Here is a 10,338-nt window from a genome sequence, read left to right as displayed (position 1 = left end):
ATATAATAATATAATAATCCCAAGATATCTTTGTATTGAAAAGTAATGTTTACCTTTAAAAGAATGGGTCACACAAACATGCACTAACTGTGAGGCAGACAGCAAGAGAACTGAGAAAGCATCTGAGGCCAACACGCTAGTAGAATTCCTGAGCAAGCAATATTGATTTTGCCATCTTATGACTAAGGGGGAATATCCTGTGAGCCTGGTTTATGTGAGCTTTGAACTCAGTCAAGACTGTCCATGAGGCTAAAGAAGGAGATGAGGATGAAGGTCCCAAGACCCTGCCAAGGCGAATATTTTTCTACTTGTCAAACCCATATACCCTTAGCCACGACAGAGAAGTCATTTTAAGCCCATAACACAAGTAAGAAGGATGAGAACCAGGGGATTAAAGTGCTTCCAGTTTGAGGTGAAAGAAGCACCAGAGGAATGGAGAATGACAGAAGCCAGAGAGGAGGAGAGAGGGGAAGTAACATCAGCTTTTGGACAACTAATTTCAAAAGTGCAGTCTTCAAAGTACGTTGTCCCATATAAACTATCTTTTAAAAACTTTATTATGGAAAATTCCAAACCTACACAAAAATAGAATATAATGAATGACTCCTCGTGTACTCATTACCCGACTTTGATAGTCAATCTTGCTTCCCCTTTGTCCTTCCCCTCCTTCTCAGATTCCAGATAATTTTTTTTTTTTTTTTTTTGTGAGGGGTACCAGGGATTGAACTCGGGGGCACTCGACCACTGAGCCATATCCCCAGCACTATTTTGTATTTTATTTGGATTCAGGGTCTCACTGAGTTGCTTAGTGCCTTGCTTTTGCTGAGGCTGGCTTTGAAATCATGATCCTCCTGTCTCGGCCTCCCGAGCTGCTGGGATTACAGGCCACCATGCCCAGCCCAGATTTTAGATAACTTTAAAGCAAATGTTTGACTTATTATTGTGTTTGTAAATGTTTAAGTACATGACACGAAAAGACAATTTCATTGTCATAAATTTAAAATAATAAATCTCAATATCAAATATCCAGTCAGTAGTCACATTAGCCCAGTTGTCTTTTTTTTTTTTTAACAAGTCATGTTTAAATCAGAAACCAAATGTGTCATACCAATATGCATTATGTTTGGATCTCAAATGTTCCAAAGTCTCATGTGTTCAGAGGTGGGGCTTTTTCAAAATGATCAGATCACAAAGGAGCTTCCCTTGGAAAGAATTAGTGTATTTCTCATGGGGTCCCTACTAGTCCTCATGAAAGTGAATAAACCTGACCCCTGAATCACCCGGGCCTCCTGCCTCATCTTGTGATCTGTCATGCCAAGATCTCATCCACCATATTGTGACATAGTCAAGGGGGACCTCACAGAGGCTGAGCCAACGGAGCGACCCAATCTTGGACTTTCAACCTCCCAAATTGTGACTCTTTTCTTTAGAAAGTTCCAGCTTTAGATATTTTGTTATAGGAACAGAAAATAGATCAATCTAGGAGGCTTTTGTATCTAGAGATGCCGAAGGAAGTGGCATTAGGAGAAATGGTCAGGAAGGGAGATAGACCATGAGGTGAGGACAGCAGGAAGGTAAATTTGAGGAAGGGGTAAGTTGTATTCAGGTGGTAGGGTAGGGTCTAATACTAGATCCTGAATCAGACAGCAATATGGAAACAGTCTATTGAGTAAGGAGAAAAAAAGCCAGGGATCTCTGTAAATAGTGGGAGGAGAACTGTTTAAGACTTCTGCTGACACTGCTATTGGAATGGAGTTGTCATGATAACTAAAAATGAATGCCCTTCTGGTTGGCACAAGCCCATTCATCCAAGAGTCTTCCTGATGATGCAAACCTACCTGCAAGTCTGTCCTTTAACACAGCTAACATTTGTGGTCCCCCCCCCTCTTTTTCCTGCTTTCATTTCTAACAACAACAACAAAAATGATGTGATAGTTTCCTAATAAAAATGTCTCCAAACCTTTTTTTTGCTTTATAACCAGATATTTTTATACGTTGCTAATCCTTTCTAGGACATCAACTTTTAGTGTAGTTATTATGTCTATTTTGCTTTGGTGTCAGTTTTTAATCTCACACATAGCTAAGGCATAACCAAAACTTTAATTTTGTAAAGGCCACAAAAATAAGTCAGCATGGTGTTAAGTCCAAAGGGATAGAAAAAGGGTTAAAACATGATTCCTGCCTTCCTGAAGTTTAGAAATCTCTTAATATCTAGAGCATGTAAGCAATTAAGATAATTTTTTTAAAAAAAAGAAGAGCAAGAGAGTCAAATAACCCAACTAATAAATGGGCAATTCTCTGAAAAACAAAAACAAATGGCAAAATGACAGAAAAAGCTCAATCTCACTAATACCTACGGAAATGCAATAAAATATGCCAAGGCTGTTGGCAGGGGAACAGAGAACAGACACATTTCTATAGTGTAGGTTGGAGGTGTAAATTGGTCACAGTTTTTTGGAAGGTAATTCGGTAACATTAATTAACATTAAAAATATGCATGCCTCATCCAAGTAATTTTTCCTATAGATATCTTGTAGAGAAGTTCTCATGCTTGTGCATAAAAAGCATGACCAATGATGGCCACTGTACATGTCAATCAGTAGAGACCTGCAAAGCTATGAAATTCTGAAGAGCATCCCAAGTACTAGAATGAACCAAGGCACTGTAAAGTATAAATAAGCAAGTTATAAAATAGTACACGCAAAATGGTCCCAGGTAAGTACAATAAAATAAAGCAATCACAAAGTACATAGACTAGTATATAGGCTTAGAGATAACATGGGTAAGTTATCATGGAGTGGAGAGCAGGAATGGGGAAGAACTGGGACAGAGGGGAGTTTTGTTGTTTGATTTGGTTTGGTTTTTGGGTACCAGGGGGCTTTATCACTGAGACATATGCCCAATATGCCCAGCATATTTTTTTTTGAGACAATCTCACTAAATTGCTTAAGGCCTTGCTAAGTTGCTGAGGCTAGCCTTGAACTTGCAATCCTCCTGCCTCAGCCTCCCTAGTTGTTGGGATTACAGAAGTGCATGCCCAGCAAGGTGTTTTATTGATTCATTTTGTTTTGTCTCAGCCTATATTGTTTTTATAAGAATATGTTTATACATTTGAATAGCTAAAAATTATATAAATGTTAAAAGGATGATCAGTAGAAGAATAAGATTTTTACAGTTATCAGTGTTATTCTAGCAATAAAGAGGTTGTCTCTGACTCTTTCCTCCTTGAAAGTAAATACCACTTATGGCTACATATCTTCTAATTGATAGCTGTTCCCTATGTTTTGCTTGACTAAGAAATGAAACTGTCTTGCCAATTCTTTTAACAGTTCAATCTCAAGTTCATCCTGACCTGGAAAGAACTCTGTGTGGAGTGGCATTGGTTGATACATTTCTTAATGACACCAAAAATGCTCATATCAATTACTATATTGATGCTTCATGTTCCCCTGTGACTTTGTGGTCTTAATAAGGTCAAGATACACTTTTAGAATGAATCTTCTAAGGCGTTTTCTCAGAGCTAGCTCAAGCTGCGCATTTGCCAGATCATCAGGCTTGTGGGTGATGTACTTTTTTAAGAAGGCGGCAAAACTTGGCTTGCTTCCTTTTAAAAAGCATGATTTTATTTTCTCAATCTGTGCATTTTGGGACCAGTGTTAGGATGTTGGGAAAGTAGCTAGGATCAATAATTTAAAGATTAACTTTTAATTTTAAGCTAAATTAACAGGAAGTAGAAATCACATTTTTTTAATGTAGTCTTTTAATGAAGATAATCTAGAAGATTTAATCAGCCAGAAAAGATCATGATGGGGCTGGGGTTGTGGCTCAGCGGTAGAGTGTTTGCCTAGCCCATGCGAGGCCCTAGGTTCGATCCTCAGCACCACATATAAATAAATAAAGGTATTGTGTCCAACTACAACTAAAAAATAAATATTAAAAAAAAGGAAGAATCATGATCTAAACAATGGCCTTGGGCTGGAGGTGTAGCCCAGTGGTAGGTAGAGCACTCACCTAGGATGCATGATACTGTTTTTTTTTTTAATTAGAAAATATAAACAAAAATCATATTTTTCTGGAAAAAAATGCACTAAAATATGTACAGACAGTGTGATAAAAGTGGAGAGGAGAAAACGTCCATTCCAGAATGCTGATCATGGATAAAAGAGTGTTGGGTAAAAGAACATTATGCATTGGTTTTGGGGAAAATATCCTCAGCAGGTCTTCAGTGTCAGCATGTGGGAAGGTAAAGATGTGTCTAAAGTCCATTTATCTGTCCCAACTACAGAAATCCAAAGTTGCTTTATCCTTTTGCGATGTTTGCCTCTTGTGTACATGCCCACAATTGGTAGCCAAATAAAACAGAAGATAGGCTCATTGAAACATACAAAATAGAAATGGCGGGCAGTGTTATACTTAGGACAATTTGTGCTATATGAAAACCCCTTTTCTCTACCTTCAAGTATTTCATGGGTAAAAGAACTTAAAGTAGAGTAATAAAAAAGAATTACTAGTAAATAGCCGTGACAATATATCTCATATGCTTTCCTTACAATATTACTGTCTTGACCACAAAGAGTGTGGCAGAGGTGACCAAGGCTAGATTATAAAAACACCATGCAGGTCCACTTTATTCCATTAGGATGGTCATTTTTAGAATCCACACACCATGCTCCAAAAAGTCCAGGCCATGTGCCACAGAGGCTTCGTAAAGGTGGTCCAAGGACAGCCCCAGCTAAGGTCTCGACAGACAGCCAGCTTCAACCATCATACATGTGAATGACCCTTGAGGTCACCCAGCTGGGGATGGGCAGGCTGAGGTTCAGAATCCAGGTAAGTCTGGGGCTGTACCTCTTGCCCTCCTCCTAACAGCCTGTCCCTTGGGAAGTTGTTTTCCCAGCTAGATTGGGAGAGACCTAGACAAGACCCTGGTCATCCCAACACTTGACTTTCCCTCTGTCACTCCAGCAAGACAGTATACTGAGAACAGTAGTATTATCACTAATCTTTGCTCATTGCTCAGGCAGCCACGAGTGTTTCCCTACTGAATCATGAGCCTGGTTAAAAACAGCAGTTTGTTCTGATTCCTTCTCATAGGAGCATTAAAATTTACATGACATAAATTTTCCATTTCAATTGTTTTAAGTATAAAATTCTCTTAAATATATTCATTTTTGTGCACCTATTGACACCATCTATCTCCCAAACCTTTTTCTCATCTCATAAAAACTTAGTACCCCCTGAACAATACTGCCCATCCTGCCTCCCCTCCTGCTAGTAACCATCATTCTTTTTGTCTCCATGAAGTTGACTTCTTTGATACCTTATGTAAGTGGCTTCGTACATTCTTTGGTCTTTCATGACTTATTTCATGTAGCCCGATGTCCTTGGGGTTCATCCATGTTGTGACATGCCTCAGTATTTCCTTCTTTTTGGGGCTAAATAATATCCATATAATCCTATATCTTATCTATTTTATTCCCATCAAATACTTGGGTTATCCACCTTTGGGTTATTACGAATAATGCTATGAACACTAGTGTACAAATATCTGTTCAAGACTTGGCTTTCTTTTTTTTGGTGCGGGGTCGGGGGGTGGGGTGGGATGTTTACTAGGATTGAATTTAGGAGCACTTGACCACTGAGCCACATCCCAGCCCTATTTTGTATTTTATTTAGAGACAGGGTCTTAGTTGCTTAACACCTTGCTTCTGCTGAGGCTGGCTTTGAACTCTCAATCCTCCTGCCTCAGCCTCCCAAGCCACTGGGATTACAGAAATTCACTACTGCACCCAGCCCAGCTTTAAGTTCTTTTTGAGTATTATATGTAATCTAACAATTCTATTTCTGGGTATAAGTCCATTTTTTATTTTTTTATACCAGGGATTAATCCCAGAAGTGCTTATTCCTGCCCCCCACCTTCTAAATTTTCTTAGTTGTTAATAGACCTTTATTTAATTTTTTATTTATACATGGTGCTGAGAATCAAACCCAGTGCCTCACACATGCCAGGCAAGTGTACTACTGCTGAGCCCCAGCCCCAGCCCTTATCCCTGCCATTTAAATTTTTTTTTTTTTCTATTTTGAGACAGAGTCTCACTAAGTTGCTGAGGCTGGCTTTGAATTTACAATCCTTCAGCCCCAGCCTCCAGAGCTGCTGGGATTACTGGTGTGTACCACTATGCTTGGCCTCTTTTTAATTTTTGAGAATTGCCATCTTATACACTTTTACATTCCTATGACAGAGCTCCAACTGATCCACATCCTTGCCAATCTTGTTATTTCTGAGAGCTTGAGAGTTTTCCTTTTTTTTTTTTTTTTTTTTTTTTTGGTCATTTGTTCTATTTGTTTAATAGTAATCATTCTAATGGGTATAATGTGGTATCTCATTGAGGTTTTGATTTGCATGTTTCTAATGAGAGCCACTAAGTTTTTGTATGATTAGTTTCACAGCAGTTAATAACATTTCTCTTGAGCACTGCCAAAGCTAGAGATCCCTCTCTGTACAGAAATAGTTTACCTGGTCATTCTAGAGGAATCTCTTACTCTCACGTCCCTTGGCATGTGTTTTATGCTCTTCTCTACCTCCAAAGAAATGCTAAATCCACCCATCTTTTCTAACCCTACACCACTGCTCTAGTTCAGTTCACTGACTTTTCACTTGGATTTATTGTTTTTGTGCAGAAATTCTCCCTCTGGTTTGATTGCTATATTTATATTTTTGCCAATAATTCCCTCCCCCAAATCAGTCAAGAAATTGGGAAAGTGGGAAAAAGACTAAAATTCTGCGATGATGGAAACTTAACAATCAACGTAGAGGCATTGTTGTTTTGATACTGTTATTGTCTTGATTCTATTGGTATTAATAGCAGGAGAGCCCTATATGGGAATTGAAGGTTAAGGTCAACATTTTCAGGAATGGAGAAGGGAGTACAAAGGAATGAAATTGTAACCATGTAATCACAGTCTTGCTCATTGTGGTTACCATGTAATAGGTGTGTGCTTGTGGTCCTGTCTCCTGCTAACAACGAGACATCCTTGCAAATAAGAAAAATATTAAGAAACTATACACATTCTATAATTTGGATCTCAAATGTCCCCCACAGGCCCACGTGTTAAGGTCTTGGTTGCTAGCCTGTGGTACTGGTGGAAAGTGGTGGAACTTTTAGGAGACGGGGCCTGGGAGAAGGAAGTTAGATCATTGAAGGGTGATATTTGGACCCCAGCCTCTCTCTTTTTTGCTTTCTGGCCACCATAAGGTGAACAGATCCTGTAACTTGAGCTCCCAACATGACATACATGGCTCCACAGGCCCAAAACAACAAGGCAAAGTGACCATGCACTGACATCATGAGCCAAAAAAACCTTTATTCCTTATAAACTTATCTCAGTTATTTTCTCACAGTGATGAAAGCTGACTAAAACAAAAGAATACACTTATAAATCCCACAATTGGGATTCTAATAAATAACAAATTTTGGATGTATAATAAGTCTTTAAATTAGTAATTTGGAAACTTGATTCTGTTTAATGTTAACCTTGCTAGAAAATCCAAATATTGTTATTCAAATGCTACTTAATTGTGTTAACTAGTGCTTCCCAGTATTTGAATATTTGTTATGTGATATAGTGCTTTATAAACACTTTAGCAGAAAATATACAGAAAAGGTTTGAATGTTGTAGAATACTACAATGGGAAATTAGAAATGGAAAAAATGACAAAGCAATATAAACTATAGTAGTAAAATCAAAATCAAGTCAATAGATAAAATATTTTCTTTGGACTGAAAGCAGGGTAGCTACTGCTTCTTGTAAGTTTTTCTTTCTGATAATGCTTTTGGGTACATTACTAATTCAACCAACGTCAATGTAATATGAAATAAATTTTTTACATCTGATAATGTCTCATGTAACAAAAATTAAGGCTATATGGGCAATTGGTGCCAGGTCTATTTAAAATTTTTTAAATAGCCAGAATAACTTTTAAACATGAAAATAATATTCCACGTTGTTAAAGTGATTTTTAATGGGTGTTTGGCATTGATATCTCATCTTGTGTTTTCATGTGAGATGCCTATATTGGATAGAGATCATTTTTACATATCATTACACATTATCTTTGCAATATATTGGTTGGAAAATTTTAAAACTATGTATCTTTTAGCAGAAATTAAAAATAAGTAAATAACCCATCACATAAAATAATTTACAGAAGATTGTGGTCATTGATTAAAGACAGAATATTTTTTTAAAAAAATGAGTATATTATGATTTAAGAAATTAATGAAAATTCTAGTTCTTGTTAAAAATCCCAAAGTTTGTTCTATTGGGAATTTGAATACTTTGCCTTTCATAAACAACTCCTGGCAAGATTTGCCTTTATTTTTGCTACATTCTGTCTTTGCTTCACGCTATTTAGAAAGATCTAGTAGACATTCAAGAGTGTATATGTTATTTCCCTGCTAAGAACTCCTTAGTGACTTCCTATGATCCTTTTATGTACATACCCTTCTGTCTGCATGAAATTTTTTTAGACTCTACCCCAATACATTTGTTGTTTACAACTTGCATAGACATACTACTATGCAAAATAAATAGGTTTATCTTAAAACATACAAAATGCAAAATTTTAATAGATGAAAAATCTTATACACTCACAGAAGTGTGTATCTTCACCAAATAAGGGAATCATTTTGGTAACTTCTAATAGGGCATGCATGCTCCTTACTTCGGAATACACTAATTTGAAGGATAAACATTTAAATTCTTTAGCAAGGGTTAGGTCATTTCCCCATGCTCTCTGCCACTGTTTGTGCCATGTAAGTTGCAGGTCCCTTATGTAAAATGTTCTGTCATTGAAAAGTAGCCTCTTGCCGGTTCTGTGCCAGGCAGTGCTCTGGGAGCTGTGTGCACCATTCCCTATGATTTCTGCAACAACTTTTTGAGAATTAATATTTCTTCTTTCTTTGAGAATGAAAACAACTAAGGCTCAATTCACCTGGCTTTGGAACCAAAGCACAAGACTGTCTTCTAGCAACTTCTTTCATGGCCCTTTCCCCATTGTGACAAGCACTGTCACAGCTGGCTCTCTTACAAATCAGTGTGCCTCTGGAAAACTGGGACCGCTTTTAACCACCTTTGCATTCATGCTAACCAGCATTGCTATAGTTTGAATAAGTGTTTCCCAAAGCCTCATATGTTAAAGGTTTGTTCCCATCCCATAGTGCTACTGGGAGATGGTGAAACATAAGACATAGGTTCTTAAGTTACTGTGGGCTGGGCCCTTGAAAGGGACTATGGGATTATCCCTTCCTCTTTTTTGCTTCTTGGCAGAAAAATACAAGTTGAGTGGTTTTGCTCTGCTAAGTGCTCCCCACTGCCAGTCAGCACTCCCACCAGATACCTAAAAGCAATGAGTCCACCTGATCATAGACTGAAACCTCTAAAACCATGAGCCAAAATAAAAATAGTCATCTCAGGGGTATTTATTAGAGTGAGGGAAAGCTAACCCAAGCATTAGTCCTGGCCTAAGTAAAATACTCAATAAGTGATAGCAAATGAATATGTAAACAATTTAAAAAATCATCTTAGCAAATGCGCTAGTTCATATATTGATGGAATTCTTGATAAATTCCTATAAACCTTTGTTATACTTTATTATTAATTCTGTCTAGAGGTATATAAAATTTATTGCACAAATTAAATAAAATCTCTCCTGACCATCCACATAATTTCTGTTCTTTATTGAGGAGTTATGATGTAGAATATGATTAAACAAGCAGATTTTAGAATGCTCTGTGATAGGTCGCATCTTTGCTTAGCTGAATTTTTTTTCAAAGTTATACAACTTCTCTGAACCACAATTTTCCCACTCTTTAAAATGGAATTGTTGTAATAACGGCCTCTCATAACTGAGAATTTTAGAGCATTTAGAACAATGATGGTATATAGTTATTGCTCATGTGTTAGTTATTATAATTTTTAGGGATTTCAGAAATCTCTAAAAATCTACCGAGGGTGACTTCTAAGTTATAGCATCTCAGATGTTCCTCTACTTAGACCTTGTCTCTTTGTCACCCTGAGCCCTGGGCAATTACCCCTGCTACCACAGTATCAACGATCTCAAATCCACACCTTAATCCCATGCCTTTAGCCCAGGTAGCTCCCCAGACCTCAGACTCACATATCGAAAAGCCCTGACCTTCTCCAGTCACTTGAAACTCACAAAGTCAAAAACATGAAAAGTAGTATGAGGACAGAGATAGGTGACACCTAGAAGAGGGTATGCACATGAAAGAGCCCATTTCAGGTGGGAGAGGCTACAGCATTTTTTTTTTTTTT

Source organism: Callospermophilus lateralis, chromosome 1 (genome assembly GCF_048772815.1).
Source record: "Callospermophilus lateralis isolate mCalLat2 chromosome 1, mCalLat2.hap1, whole genome shotgun sequence".
Taxonomy (NCBI): domain Eukaryota; kingdom Metazoa; phylum Chordata; class Mammalia; order Rodentia; family Sciuridae; genus Callospermophilus; species Callospermophilus lateralis.
Note: the sequence above shows the minus strand (reverse complement) of the source record.